The 16,307-nt window shown below is 39.8% G+C and overlaps 1 long non-coding RNA gene across 2 annotated transcripts; it reads right to left on the bottom strand.

Annotated features, from left to right (window-relative positions):
- Window positions 1-5,084: 5,084 nt before the first annotated feature.
- LOC139635321 (uncharacterized) lies at window positions 5,085-14,935 on the bottom strand. 2 transcript variants are annotated; one of them, XR_011694164.1, is made up of 3 exons: window positions 14,476-14,935; window positions 10,551-10,735; window positions 5,085-5,288 (listed from the first exon to the last, which is right to left on the bottom strand). It is a non-coding gene; the product is annotated as an uncharacterized lncRNA (long non-coding RNA). The 2 variants fall into 2 exon arrangements; XR_011694165.1 differs by having other exon boundaries at window positions 14,482-14,935.
- Window positions 14,936-16,307: the final 1,372 nt, after the last annotated feature.

Below are 16,307 nucleotides of genomic sequence, written 5' to 3'. Positions count from 1 at the left end.
AAAACGCACAACTGAACAGTATTCACTCACATTCAGTCATTTTAAGCTGACTGTATCCTAAGATTACTGTTTGATATCTGCCGACGTCAAAAACTCAAAAGCTTCACCAAAAACGCACAACTGAACAGTATTCACTCACATTCAGTCATTTTAAGATGACTGTATCCTAAGATTACTGTTTGATATCTGCCGACGTCAAAAACTCAAAAGCTTCACCAAAAACGCACAACTGAACAGTATTCACTCACATTCAGTCAAAAACGCGCAACTGAACAGTATTCACTCATCTGAGTCATATTAAAGTGACTGTATCCTAAGATTACTGTCTCCTATCTGCCGACGTCAAAAACTCAAAAGCTTCACCAAAAATGCACAACTGAACAGTATTCACTCATCTGAGTCATTTTAAGCTGACTGTATCCTAAGATTACTGTTTGATATCTGCCGACGTCAAAAACTCAAAAGCTTCACCAAAAACGCACAACTTAACAGTATTCACTCACATTCAGTCATTTTAAGCTGACTGTATCATAAGATTACTGTTTGATATCTGCCGACGTCAAAAACTCAAAAGCTTCACCAAAAACGCACAACTGTTGATTCTGAACAGTATTCCCTCATCTGAGTCATTTTAAGCTGACTGTATCCTAAGATTACTGTTTGATATCTGTGACGTCAATAAATTCAAAAGCTTCACCAAAAACGCACAACTGAACAGTATTCACTCACATTCAGTCATTTTAAGATGACTGTATCCTAAGATTACTGTTTGATATCTGCCGACGTCAAAAACTCAAAAGCTTCACCAAAAACGCACAACTGAACAGTATTCACTCATCTGAGTCATTTTAAGATGACTGTATCCTAAGATTACTGTTTGATATCTGCCGACGTCAAAAACTCAAAAGCTTCACCAAAAGTGCACAACTGAACAGTATTCACTCATCTGAGTCATTTTAAGATGACTGTATCCTAAGATTACTGTTTGATATCTGCCGACGTCAAAAACTCAAAATCTTCACCAAAAATGCACAACTGAACAGTATTCACTCATCTGAGTCATTTTAAGCTGACTGTATCCTAAGATTACTGTTTGATATCTGCCGACGTCAAAAACTCAAAAGCTTCACAAAAAACGCACAACTGAACAGTATTCACTCACATTCAGTCATTTTAAGCTGACTGTATCCTAAGATTACTGTTTGATATCTGCCGACGTCAAAAACTCAAAATCTTCACCAAAAACGCACAACTGAACAGTATTCACTCACATTCAGTCATTTTAAACTGACTGTATCCTAAGATTACTGTTTGATATCTGCCGACGTCAAAAACTCAAAAGCTTCACCAAAAACGCACAACTGAACAGTATTCACTCATCTGAGTCATTTTAAGCTGACTGTATCCTAAGATTACTGTTTGATATCTGCCGACGTCAAAAACTCAAAAGCTTCACCAAAAACGCACAACTGAACAGTATTCACTCATCTGAGTCATTTTAAGCTGACTGTATCCTAAGATTACTGTTTGATATCTGCTGACGTCAATAAATTAAAAGCTTCACCAAAAACGCACAACTGAACAGTATTCCCTCATCTGAGTCATTTTAAGATGACTGTATCCTAAGATTATTGTTTGATATCTGCCGACGTCAATAAATTTAAAGCTTCACCAAAAACGCACAACTGAACATTATTCACTCACATTCAGTCATTTTAAGATGACTGTATCCTAAGATTACTGTTTGATATCTGCCGACGTCAAAAACTCAAAAGCTTCACCAAAAACGCACAACTGAACAGTATTCACTCATCTGAGTCAGTTTAAGGTGACTGTATCCTAAGATTACTGTTTGATATCTGCCGACGTCAAAAACTCAAAAGCTTCACCAAAAGTGCACAACTGAACAGTATTCACTAATCTGAGTCATTTTAAGATGACTGTATCCTAAGATTACTGTTTGATATCTGCCGACGTCAAAAACTCAAAAGCTTCACCAAAAACGCACAACTGAACAGTATTCACTCACATTCAGTCATTTTAAGCTGACTGTATCCTAAGATTACTGTTTGATATCTGCCGACGACAAAAACTCAAAAGCTTCACCAAAAACGCACAACTGAACAGTATTCACTCATATTCAGTCATTTTAAACTGACTGTATCCTAAGATTACTGTTTGATATCTGCCGACGTCAAAAACTCAAAAGCTTCACCAAAAACGCACAACTGAACAGTATTCACTCATCTGAGTCATTTTAAGCTGACTGTATCCTAAGATTACTGTTTGATATCTGCCGACGTCAAAAACTCAAAAGCTTCACCAAAAGTGCACAACTGAACAGTATTCACTCACATTCAGTCATTTTAAACTGACTGTATCCTAAGATTACTGTTTGATATCTGCCGACGTCAAAAACTCAAAAGCTTCACCAAAAATGCACAACTGAACAGTATTCACTCATCTGAGTCATTTTAAGATGACTGTATCCTAAGATTACTGTTTGATATCTGCCGACGTCAAAAACTCAAAAGCTTCACCAAAAACGCACAACTGAACAGTATTCCCTCATCTGAGTCATTTTAAGATGACTGTATCCTAAGATTATTGTTTGATATCTGCCGACGTCTATAAATTTAAAGCTTCACCAAAAACGCACAACTGAACAGTATTCACTCACATTCAGTCATTTTAAACTGACTGTATCCTAAGATTACTGTTTGATATCTGCCGACGTCAAAAACTCAAAAGCTTCACCAAAAACGCACAACTGAACAGTATTCACTCACATTCAGTCAAAAACGCGCAACTGAACAGTATTCACTCACATTCAGTCATTTTAAACTGACTGTATCCTAAGATTACTGTGTGATATCTGCCGACGTCAAAAACTCAAAAGCTTCACCAAAAACGCACAACTGTTGATTCTGAACAGTATTCCCTCATCTGAGTCATTTTAAGCTGACTGTATCCTAAGATTACTGTTTGATATCTGTGACGTCAATAAATTAAAAGCTTCACCAAAAACGCACAACTGAACAGTATTCACTCACATTCAGTCATTTTAAGATGACTGTATCCTAAGATTACTGTTTGATATCTGCCGACGTCAAAAACTCAAAAGCTTCACCAAAAACGCACAACTGAACAGTATTCACTCATCTGAGTCATTTTAAGATGACTGTATCCTAAGATTACTGTTTGATATCTGCCGACGTCAAAAACTCAAAAGCTTCACCCAAAACGCACAACTGTTGATTCTGAACAGTATTCCCTCATCTGAGTCATTTTAAGCTGACTGTATCCTAAGATTATTGTTTGATATCTGCTGACGTCAATAAATTAAAAGCTTCACCAAAAACGCACAACTGAACAGTATTCCCTCATCTGAGTCATTTTAAGATGACTGTATCCTAAGATTATTGTTTGATATCTGCCGACGTCAATAAATTTAAAGCTTCACCAAAAACGCACAACTGAACAGTATTCACTCACATTCAGTCATTTTAAGATGACTGTATCCTAAGATTACTGTTTGATATCTGCCGACGTCAAAAACTCAAAAGCTTCACCAAAAACGCACAACTGAACAGTATTCACTCATCTGAGTCATTTTAAGATGACTGTATCCTAAGATTACTGTTTGAGATCTGCTGACGTCAAAAACTCAAAAGCTTCACCAAAAACGCACAACTGTTGATTCTGAACAGTATTCCCTCATCTGAGTCATTTTAAGATGACTGTATCCTAAGATTACTGTTTGATATCTGTCACGTCAATAAATTAAAAGCTTCACCAAAAACGCACAACTGAACAGTATTCACTCACATTCAGTCATTTTAAGCTGACTGTATCCTAAGATTACTGTTTGATATCTGCCGACGTCAAAAACTCAAAAGCTTCACCAAAAACGCACAACTGAACAGTATTCACTCACATTCAGTCATTTTAAGATGACTGTATCCTAAGATTACTGTTTGATATCTGCCGACGTCAAAAACTCAAAAGCTTCACCAAAAACGCACAACTGAACAGTATTCACTCATCTGAGTCATTTTTAGCTGACTGTATCCTAAGATTACTGTTTGATATCTGCTGACGTCAAAATGACTGAATGTGAGTGAATACTGTTCAGTTGTGCGTTTTTGGTGAAGCTTTTGAGTTAAAAGCTTCACCAAAAACGCAAAACTGAACAGTATTCACTTTTGAGTTAAAAGCTTCACCAAAAACGCACAACTGAACAGTATTCACTCACATTCAGTCATTTTAAGATGACTGTATCCTAAGATTACTGTTTGATATCTGCCGACGTCAAAAACTCAAAAGCTTCACCAAAAACGCACAACTGAACAGTGTTCCCTCATCTGAGTCATTTCAAGCTGACTGTATCCTAAGATTACTGTTTGATATCTGCCGACTGTTCACTTTCTCCTAAAAGTATTGCTTCACACCTGCAAATCTCAGAAACTGAAATACATCACAAAAATCACACAACCACTGATTCTGATAAGTATTCACTCACATTCAATAATTTTCAGTTCACTGTCTCCTAAAACTAGTGCTTCTGTCCTGAAGATCTCAGAAACTGAAATACATCACACGAAACTAACAACTGTTGATTCTGATTTGTTTTCACTCATACTGTGTGATTTTCTATTCACTTTCTCCTAAAAATAGTGCTTCACACCTGCAGACCTCAGAAACTCACAAACTGATGAACATCATGATATGTTGAAGAAGATGCAGCAAAAGATTGTTTAGAATTAATTCTATAAGCTGTCTCAAAACATCACAAAGTATTATGGAGCAAAACTGTAGTCAGACCCCCACACAAACCATCGCAGCAGATCATCATTTCTAGTTCAACACCGATCCACACCAGAACCAGAACCCATGACATGGTCAACATCACAAAGAGTGAGGCAGATGTCTATACAGCATGTAGGCCTGTTCCTCTGTGCGCGTGTGTCTGTGTCGACTGAATATGCAGCCCTACCTGTATGGGAAACAATGTGTCTACCTACAAATATTGATGTTGAAGCATTTGCAATGTTGACATTAATTTTATGGCTAATTCAGCCCTACAAAAGCTTCTATCAAATTAGTCTTACCTTAAAAAATTGACCACAAAGGTTTGGGTTGACTCTTCTGGCCTGTCCTCCCTGGCATCGACAATGTTAGAAAGCAATGTCCAGCTCTCACCCAGTATGTCAAAAATCCTTCTAGGTCTTCACTGTCCTCTTGACCTCCTCCTGCCTGCTGATGTCATTATGTTCTCCCTCTGCTTGCTTAATACAACAGCACAACCACAGACAACAAACACAGTAATGTCATCTCTGAGTCCTAATTCTTACAAATTTCATCTTACTCTTTTTCAGCAACTTATCTCCACTCCGCTTGCTCATGCTCATCTATGAATTAACTCTTCGATGAAGTAGCCTTTGAACTAATAACAGTGGTGGAGGTAGTATTCAGACCCTTTACTTCAGCAAAGGTACCAATACAGCAAATCCTCCATTGTAAGTCCTGCATGAAAAATCCTGCCTTAGTAAAAGTACATGAGTATTAGCAGCAAAATGTAGTTAAATTACATCAGAAAAGTAATGGTAACTCAGTCCCTCTGACTGAGTGGCAGGAACCTAACCATTATTAATCTGAAGATTAATCTGAGAGGAAACATACATCTGTTTTCATCTTTTGGACTTTTTCTCTATTCTTTGATTTTTGTTGAGATATATTGAAATAAAACCATGTGAGAAGTTTACAGGGAAAAATCACTATTTAGTGGAGCTGTTAATAACTCATAGACATCTGAAATGTGACCCTGTCTGCACACTGCTTTTTGTAAAATGTCAGAGGCCAAAAAGCTTTGAAACCACAGGTTTAATCTCTAACTATGCATTGCATTTTAATGCTTGTTAAACTATCCTTTGTGTGAAATACTCATGTTAAAAATAACTACTACTATAAATAACCATCGCCAGATGAGTGTATTGGAGTAAAGAGTACAATATTTCCCTCTGAACTTCAGTGAAAGTATACCATAGGATAAAATTATTTAAAAAAAATATTTCCAGTACCCAAAAGAGGTTAACCATGATGGACAGCACATTCTGTAACAGACCAGCAGGGGGATCCATACACTTTTTAACCTGTGCCAGAGAGTTGATGGAACCAAATTATTCATAATCAGAACTCTTCCTCTGTACAATATGTGAGGTAACAGCTACCTCCACTTGGCCAACCTTCCCTCCACCTTCTCCTCCACTTCCTTCCAGTTCTTCTGTACAGTCTGATCAGATCAGAACGGGTCTGCTAGTATGCCTTTTCTGATTGGAGGTCTTCAATGCCGCCTTTTCACAAGAGATATTGAGAGTGTACTGGTGACAAAGCTGCTTGATTTCCACTTTCCCACAATCCCACCACTGCTTCAACAATGTAAAATCTCCTTTCCAAGTTCTAAAATCTTTCCAAAACTAGAATTACTGCCTCACAGTTGTATGCCTCCACCTGTCAGACTAATTTCAGATCACATCTTTGTTTTTCCAGTCATATAAAATATTAACCATTTGTGTGAAATTTTGTCATAATTGATGTGTGAAGTCTTGAGTAATGCTAAAAAGTATTTTGTGAAGTCACAATACCCTTGACACTGACCACCAAAATCTAATCAGTTCTTTCGTACCAAATTTGAAGAAATAACTGTGTATGGTGAGGTCACCAAGACCTTGACCTTTGACCACAAAAATCTTATCAGTTCATCCTTGAGTCCAACTAAATGTTGGCACAACTTGAGTCCAACATTGAGTCCAAGTTGTGCCAAATTTCAAGAAGTTCTGTCAAAGTGTTACTGAGATGAGTTTCTAAAATGTTAAATGTGCATCTAATAACAAACAAGTGTTACAGTGCCAGTATGCAGACTTGTATTTCAGATTTGCAATAACACATTACAACAGTGGGAATGATCTGATCAGAACCCCAGTATCCTGCAGTATCCTACACCCTTTTAAAAATATTGAAATGATGCTTAAAACAAAAAACAACAACAAAAAAAAACAACAAAAAAGAACACAACTGTCTCATCTGGCCATAGAAAAATAGGAAAATAGGAAGCAAAAGTCGTAACAAGGTTTCCGTACGTGAACCTGCGGAAGGATCACTACCGTTTCTGAACACCCATGTGTTACTGTCTGTGCATTTCTCGCCATACATCATTTAACCTGTGAGCCTACACCAGCTGCTTTGTGGCATATTTTGAAGCAGCATGAGGCTCAGTGTGGTTAATGTCCAGCTCATTGTTCTCTGTACAGTTGAAATCTCCTCCAAGAATTAAAAACTGTTCAGGACCACACTGACTTAAAATCACACAGAGCTCATTTAAATACTGATCTCTGTGCACTGTGTTGGGTGTGTAGATAGTCTCAGGCTCTGGATGCTCCTCCTGCTGCTGCTCTCTCAACCTGCCTACTACACTATTCTTGGCCTGAAAGCCACTGGTGTTCATCTGCTTTCTCTTGAGAGCAGGGACTTTAAACATTGTCATCCACCATCAGGTCCTCATCAGTGTCCCTCAGAGTGTCCTTTGCTACTCTGTCTGCAGTGTTCAACACAGCCGGCTCTTGTCCTCCTGAGCTCTATCACTATGTCCACACTACTGTTCTCATTTCAAAATGCATCACTTTTGCTACATTTGTGCCTGGCATCCACACTACTCCCGAATTTTCTAAACGGAGACATTTGTAAATGATGCTGGCCCTGTGTTAGTTTGAAAACTCTAGCCATGCGTTTGTAGTCTGGATGGGCAAAACAGAGACCTCTGGAAACAATGATATAGACAACCACAGTCACTCCCTGATTAGGTCTTATCAGCCTTGACTACCAGCTTTGTCTGGATTGAGATCATTTTCATTTCTCTCCAGAAATGTTTTAAACTCTGTAAAAATCTGCTATGATTAATATTTTGTTTAACATGGTTTTCCCGCATAAAAGGTGAAAAAAAAAATCAAAAACCAGGGCTGTAAGCACATCTACAATCCTCGTTGAAAAATCTGGATCAGGCCTTATGCCCCACCCACCACTGCTGCTTGCACTTGGTTTACAGGTGAAACAACAGAGCATATCAAGATGGTTAGTGGAGGAAACATCACAAAGTCTGAGCTGCATGTTTGTGCCTTAGTCATACCCAGACTCAGGAGTTTTTGAGTTTATTGTGACCAAAACTGGTTCCTGGAAGACATATCAGAACTGTATGCGTAGCTCACTGATTACGTTGTTTGTTAGCTTGTAACCGCGTCAGTAGCTGTGCTAGTGCTAACTAACACAGTGTCATCAGCTGTGCAAGTGCAAACTCTGGCCCTCTGTCCTGACAAGGTCTTGGGTTTATTTTGTCCGCCCCCTCATCTCCACAAGTTGACAGGATTGGTTCATACAGCTAATATGACCTATTAATCCCTGGCTGTCTGAATCTGTTTTTATGAGACTGTTATTGGTTCACAGTGACCCTCGTTCCTGCAGCACTTCAAAAACACTTAAAGGCCCCAAAGTTGACAAACACCACATATTCAAAGTCATCAGCCTTCACACTTAAACCTAGACGGAGGTCCTCATCTTTTTTACTGAAGATCATGTGAACCTGCCATCTGTGAGAGACAACATGTTTCACCAGTGAAGACCTTCCTGACCATCCTGACTGCAACCTATTGAATGGGGAGACAATCTTCCTGTGTCTTGGCAGTTCCTTCAGAATCTCATCACTGATGAATGGTGATATGTAAGAGATCATCACTATCTTTACTGGTGTACTCATTGGTGAGACTGATACAAAGGTGTTGTTGATCAGTACACTGCTCTCAACCAGTTTCTTTCTTTGCCTTTTCAATCTCTTCCAAAAAAATCATGACTGCACTGTAAATCTGAGCACCTGCTGTAACCCCCAACTCTCTCCATGACCATACTACACTAACCACTAACCAGCTGTAGGGATTAGGATTTTATCTTTATCTTATCCAAAATTGATCCAGCTAATACTATCACTTAAGAATTCGACAAATTAAATAAAGAACACGATTAGAATTGTCTTGAATTTAATTGGCTTTTTTGTCTGAGCAGTTGCTCAATTTGTGGTAAATGAAGACAGCTTTCCTTTTAGCTTTTTCTAACAATTGGCTATTGTTAGAAAGAGTGATGTCATTGTGTAAATAACACTGGGAGACATCGGACAAAATAGTTGAAAATATCTCTTTTATAGATGCTTGTTGAACAGGTTGTTTGATAAAGTTCTTATTAGCCTTTTACTTTTTATTGCACTTAAAATAACATAAAGTACAGCAACAATGTACTTGAGTCAACTTTTCTTCACCTGGTTCTGTGTCCAGTGCAGCCTCTCTGCCCTGCTGTTTGTTCCGCGTGTGTGTGTATGTGTGTGTATCTGTATCTCGTGCATGTATGTACCTTGCGCAGAAAACAGAGAACAGAGAGCAGAGTTAAGAGCAGAGGAACAGTGCAAACGTAAATGATAAAATAGAAAATAAATATATGTCTATTTTCTATTAATGTTTTGTGGTATTTTAAGTTAATGTTTATGTTGCGGCTGGCTGCCATAAATAAACCAATGTATGAGAAATGACGCGTTGACTTAAAATAGTCTATAGTATAATAGTAGACTCATCACTGCACCCCAAGCATGCGCACAGACAGACCTCTGATGGTGTTCAAGCACCTGCCTTTTTGGCGTCTGATCAGATAAGTGCTCTTTTTACAATACTTTTTTTATTTATTTCTCCTTTTCTAAGTTTATATTTAAGTTATTAAATTTGTCTCGTGGCATCAGTTCTCATCTAAAAAACATGTTGAATTGACCAATGACTGTGTTTCAGCTTCCCTCGTCACAGTCTCCACAGTTAACCAACCCAGACTGAGAGGACTGCAGAGCAGCGCTTTTCACTGACCTACCTTCACCGGTGACAACCAAGTAACGAGTGTTTGTCCTAAGCCTTGGTATTGTTTGTCACTGTTGTGAAATTAAACTACTATTAAAACAGCTCAATACAGACCAATAGCAACATAATGCTCCCTTTACAGGGGTACACAGTGTGTTCCTTGTACAGTACACAGAATACAATGAGCCTAATTGTTGCTGCATTCTAGTTTGGAAGGTAGATTGGTTGGTTTATCATTATTTTATATAGTTAGAGACCAGCTTTTTTTTTGTTTTACATCAACAAATCTTTATTTTTTGAGACTGAATTATTATTTTATAGACAAATCTATACATGTGAAAATGCCCTAAAACACAGTGTGTCATTGTTTTCTTTGGTGTTGCCTGTTCTTGTGATAAATGTAGAAAAGTACTAAAGACCATTGTCTCTGTGCAAATTGATAATTTTATCTGCAAGTGTAGAGTATTGAAATGAATAAATATGTAAGTAACTTTATTTAATTTAATAATTATGAGAGGAAGGTCCCCTTTTCCCCTTGAGCACCTACCCCTCAAAATGTCTGTGCATGGGCCTGCTGCAGCCCTCCAAAAGATTCCATCAAATCAGTCTAACCTTAAAAAATTGAGGTTTGGGTTCGGGTTGATTCTTCTGGGCTCTCCTCCTTGACGTACACGATGTTGGAAGGCAATGTCCGTCTATCACCCAGGATGTCACAAATGTCCTTCAAAGGTCCTGCCTGCTTACTGTGTCCTCTTGACCTCCTCCTGCCTGCTGACTGTCATTATGGCCTCCCTCTGCTTCAACAGCACATAAATGTAAAACTCACATCACCCATACTTTCCTGTTCAGTTTGAAACCTGCAGGACAGCCACAGAAAATACACACTGCATTATCATCTCTGAGTCCTAATTCTTACAAGTTTCCTCTGAAAGTAACAGTTAGGTCCATCTGACTAATGTATTATTGTATATGACATCATCAGATGATTAATACTGAAGCATCAGTTTTCAGCAGCATGTTACTCTTTGAACTACTTTATATCGAGTTTTATATAAAGGGTCACCAGATAAATCTGAAGGGTTGTCAGATGATAATTTGGAGAGGAAAGAAGAAAGAATAATACCGATACATAGATCTGATACATAACATAGACCATGTCAGAGCTTTAGAGGGAAAATCACTATTTGGTGGCGCTCATAGGCCCTGTTAAAACCTGGGATTAACATCCATCTCTGGTGATCCAATCACACCCAGACTGCTCTAAGTAGAGTTGTGACTGTACCCAGGACATATTGAGGACACATTTGAGATCCGATCACCCAGACCAAACGCTCTGGGCCACATGGCCACATTCTTTTAGCAGTGTGAATGCAAATGCATCCATTGCCACTCAGATAACACATGGTTAGACATAGAACAAATATTATGTAAGACAGTCATATTTAGGCTTAACACCAACAATATCAGAGACTATGACAGCCTGGTCGAAATTCCACCAAATCACAAACTCTATCCTTACACTATCTAACCTCACCCCAATATGGAATAATCCAGACTTTCTTATCAATAAAGCACCACTTAACTTCTGCACCTGGGCTGAAAAAGGAATCACACACCTCAAGCATATCTTCCATAATAATAAACTGGCTTCATTCAATCATGTGACCCAATTGGACACTTCGCTCTCTAAATGCAGGTCTACTTGTGGTTCCCAGAGTTTGTAATAGCAGAATGGGGGGTAGAGCCTTCATCTGTCAGGCTCCACTCCTGTGGAACCCGCTCCCTGTGTGGGTTCAGGAGGCCGACACCCTCTCTACCTTTGAGATCAGGCTTAAAACTGTCCTGTTTGGTAAAGCTTATAGTTAAGGCTGGCTCGGGTATGTCCTGAACCATCCCTTAGTTATGCTGCTATAGAGCGAGAATGGGATTCCCATGATGCACTGGGCTCTCTCTCTCTCTCTCTCTCTCTCTCTCTCTCTCTCTCTCTCGACTACTTTATGCCATTAACTTTTTTACTTTTTTTAACGTTTTTTTTTTTTCTCTCCTCAGTAGTTTGTGCTTCTCCTCTCTCTCCATCTCTCTGTCCTCATTCTCTGCCTCTGGAGCAGCAGGATCCAGATCCACCACGACTCATCATTACTATTAACCACTGTTATCTGTCATTATTATTGATCACACCATTACCTATACAGCTGTTCCTGGTCTCTCTCTCTCTCTACCCCCCCCCCACTCCCCCTTTTTTTCTCCTCCTAAACCCAACCGGTCGAGGCAGACGGCCGCCCACCCTGAGCCCAGTTCTGTTGGAGGTTTCTTGCTGTTAAAAGGAGTTTTTCCTCCCCCCTGTCACCAAGCACTTGCTCTTTGTGGGAGCTGTTGGGTTTTTCTCTGTAACAATGTGAGGTCTTGACTTTACCCTGTAAAGTGCCTTGAGATAATGTATATTGTGATTTGGCGCTATACAAAATAAAATTGAATCAAATTGACTCTGACCAGTATGGCAAGTATGGCATCGAGAGCGACCACTTCTTAGAATACTTACAACTTAAATCCTGTATTCAAGCAAAATGTAACATAACAGCCTGTAATCTGGAACTCTCATTCTCAACTCTCATTCTCAAGTCTCCATACATATGTACTCCATACAACTCACTACCTTGGGCAAAAAATATTTAGAATGGGATTCACTTCTGAAATTTGTACCAATTGCACCCAAACAGGCCAGAAACCTACATGGCACCTGGCACTGCACACCCATTCACCAATTTTGGAAAAAAGTCATACGATCACTATCTGCCATCTTTGGCTGCCACATCCCACTTTCCCCCTCACTCTGCTTACATTTACATTTACATTCAGTCATTTAGCAGACGCTTTTATCCAAAGCGACTTACAGAAAGGGGAACAATCAAGGTTAAGTGCAGGAGACACATCAGCTATCAACATTAACACAACAAACAGCAGAACCCTCCTCATTGCCCTAGCTATCGCTAAGAAGACTATCCTCATGAACTTGAAATGAAGGAACACCACAAAACTCTGGAAAAACGTACTCTGGAATATATCTCTCTAGAATATTCATCAACTCACAATAATAGCCGATACATGGCAACCCTTCATTAATTTTCTACACTACTGAGTTCTTCCTCCTCTCAGTCATTATCATTATCACTGTTCATACTTATTATTGTTATTACTATTATTATCACTATTATGATTATTATTACTTCTCTATTTGATGGTTCCTTTATTTATTCTGTTTTTTCTTTCTCTTTTTGTCCACCAACTTCCAGCATGGTTTCTATATACACACTCCAACAATTAAGTTGCTATCCTTTTTTTTCTCTTTACTATTTTTTTTTAACATTATAACTACTATTATTATTGTTATGTACAGAATCCATAGGATTACTCTCTCAGTTTTCTGTGTAATCATGTATACCACCATTACTATCATACTTCAATTTTTTATTCATTTATTTTTATCCATTTTGTATTCCTGGGTTTGCTTTAGTACATTCTATTCTCTTATTTCATTATTATTAATATTGCTATTATTTCATCATTATTAATATTACCATTATTATCACTACAATTATTATTAATTTCTTATTGCTGTTATTATATTATTTTGAAATATTATTAATTCATTTATTTATCCATTCACTTTTTGTTATTGTTAATATCTATTTATTTACTCAATTTATTTTATTTATTAAGGGCAAGGGAAGGATCCCATATCTCTCACGTCTTTTAATACAATACATTAGATAGGGTTAAAAAAAAGAAAAAAAAGAAATACAAAAGTATTATAACTTGACGTTGTTCAAACGACAAACTGAACCACCACAGCCACTGATAAACTCTATGGCCTTGTTCATTACCTGCCAATAACATGCGTCTTATAAGTAGACAGATGTAAAATGAACAAATGAGCAAATGAACACTTATTTATTTAGCCAGTCAGACAGACGGGTCCATTGTTAATGTATGTGTGTGTGTGTGTGTGAGAGAGAGAGAGAGAAAGAGAGAGAGAGAGCGAGAGAGAGCGGGTGCGGAGGAGCTGGGCAATCATCGGCTCTGCACAGCTCAAATGAGATAAGCCTTAAGCCACTTGACAGAGTCAAATATTCTGGTTTCATTGTGAAACTGTGGCGGCACAACTGAGTAGGCAGTCTTTTAGTGTGGCCCAGGACACGTTTGCGTTCACATTGCTAAAAGAATGTGGCCACAGACATGATCTGATCTCAGTGCCTCTTGCGTGCGTTATCTATACTTAGTGCTGTCCACCTGTGATCGGATCACCCCATCTCTACAACAAAATCCACCAGTCTCACTGCGCACAACTGATCACCCATATTTGAAAGGATACACTATCAGTTAGCCAACATTAGCTAGCTAAACTGTAACTTAGGGCGAAAATTAACTAGCTAACATTAGCACTCCTCCACAAATACTTGACATAATCAAATTCAGATTCTCTGGTGCTGAGAAAGTAAAGTGTCTTAAACAAGCAAGATCGTTAACCACTGCTACTTACATTTACCTTCATCGTACAGATGGTGATGCGACACGGTGCATGGATGCCAGTGCTTTGCAGGGCATGTGGTTGCAGGATGCTCTGAAGGGAGTAAGGCGGGCAGATCAAAGAGGCGGCGCGAGGTTTTGACGTGGGAGAGAGAGACTAACCGTCCACATGAAGAAAGGGTGTGACCCAGGGGCGTCTGGCGGCGGCGATTCTTTGATGTGGGAGAAACAAACGGAGGAGATGCATCATTCAAATTAAGAAAACGTAAGAAAATATCCTGAAACAGAGAGGTCACTGGGTAGCTGAGTAGTTAGTGCGTATAACATATAAAGCGATCTTTTCATCACCGGTTCGACTCCCGGCAGCCCCGACTCTTTCGTGCATGTCATTACATCTCCTTTTGCCCCTTTCCTGTCACTCTCTCCTGTCCTATCTAATAAAAGCAAAAATGCCCCCAAAATTTCTTTTAAAAAAAATACATTCTTCCTGTCCATCACAGTCAGAGGGTGTACCCCGCCCTCGCCCAAATTTCTGTTGCCATGGCGCCGCGGATGGCTGCCTCGGTGTTTTGGTGCGCATTTTTTTGCCTTATTTTCTTTATAAATCCAGTTTTCTGCTTTGGTTTCCGGAGCTCTTTCACCAGAGAAGAGCTCATTAATATCAGAGAAACAACTCCAGTGGATTTTTTTCCTACTTTTCTCGACTCATCTGTGGGATTATTGGACATTTTGGTCAGAGGTGCACTGACCGTTGCTCTCGCAGTGAAACGCCGGAGGAGAGGAAAACGTGCTGGTGCGCTTGCGCGTCTCCGCCGGCGCGCACTCCGCACACCTCTCCCAGGTATCTTTCTCTCCAACGTGCGTTCACTGCCCAACAAACTGGATGAACTTCAGCTACTGGTGCAGAAGAACAGAGACTTTTCCTCATCTTCCGTCCTGTGCTTCACGGAGACGTGGCTGTGTGGATCGACTCCGAACTCTGCGCTGGAGCTGGCCGGCTTCCAACTCTTCAGAGCGGATCGCGACACAGAGCTGTCCGGCAAAACCAAAGGTGGAGGAATCTGCTTTTATGCAAACAGTGGCTGGTGCAAAGACGTGACAGTGATCCTGCAGCACTGTTCTCCTGACCTGGAGACTTTCATCATAAACTGCAGGCCCTTCTACTCCCCCCGTGAGTTCACCTCAATCATCCTGGTCGGTGTTTACATCCCACCACAGGCAAACGTGCAGGAGGCACAGCGGGCGCTCGCAGACCAGATACTGTGTGTGGAGCAGACGAACCCGGACTCCGTAGTCCTTGGTGACTTTAACAAAGGTGACCTCAGTCATGAACTGCCCAAATACAGACAGTTTGTTAATTGCCCGACCAGAGAGGGGAACACTCTGGACCACTGTTACACCACAATCAGTGGTGCTTATCACGCCGTCCCCCGGGCTGCACTGGGCCACTCTGACCATGTCATGGTCCACCTGATTCCCACATACAGGCAGAAACTAAAACTGTGTAAACCTGTTGCGAAGACATCAAAGCAGTGGAGCAGTGAAGCTATAGAGGATCTGCGGGCATGTTTGGACTGCACTGACTGGGAGGTGTTCAGGACTGCTTCCAACAGTCTGGATGAGTTCACAGAGGCTGTGACGTCATACATCAGCTTCTGTGAGGACTGCTGTATCCCATCACGCACCAGGGTGAGTTATAACAATGACAAACCCTGGTTCACAGCTAAGCTCAGTCAGCTCAGGAGGCAAAAGGAGGAAGCTTTCAGGAGTGGGGACAGGGACAAGTTTAAAGAGTCCAAGTACAGGTTTAGCAAGGTGGTGAGAGAAGCTAAACGACTGTACTCT

This window comes from Trachinotus anak, unplaced genomic scaffold (assembly GCF_046630095.1).
Source record: "Trachinotus anak isolate AG129_WGS33_773 ecotype Australia unplaced genomic scaffold, CSIRO_AGI_Tana_v1 ptg000018l, whole genome shotgun sequence".
NCBI classification, from domain to species: Eukaryota; Metazoa; Chordata; class Actinopteri; order Carangiformes; family Carangidae; genus Trachinotus; species Trachinotus anak.
The sequence above is the reverse complement of the archived record's forward strand: the minus strand, read 5'-3'. Positions and strand labels throughout refer to the sequence as shown.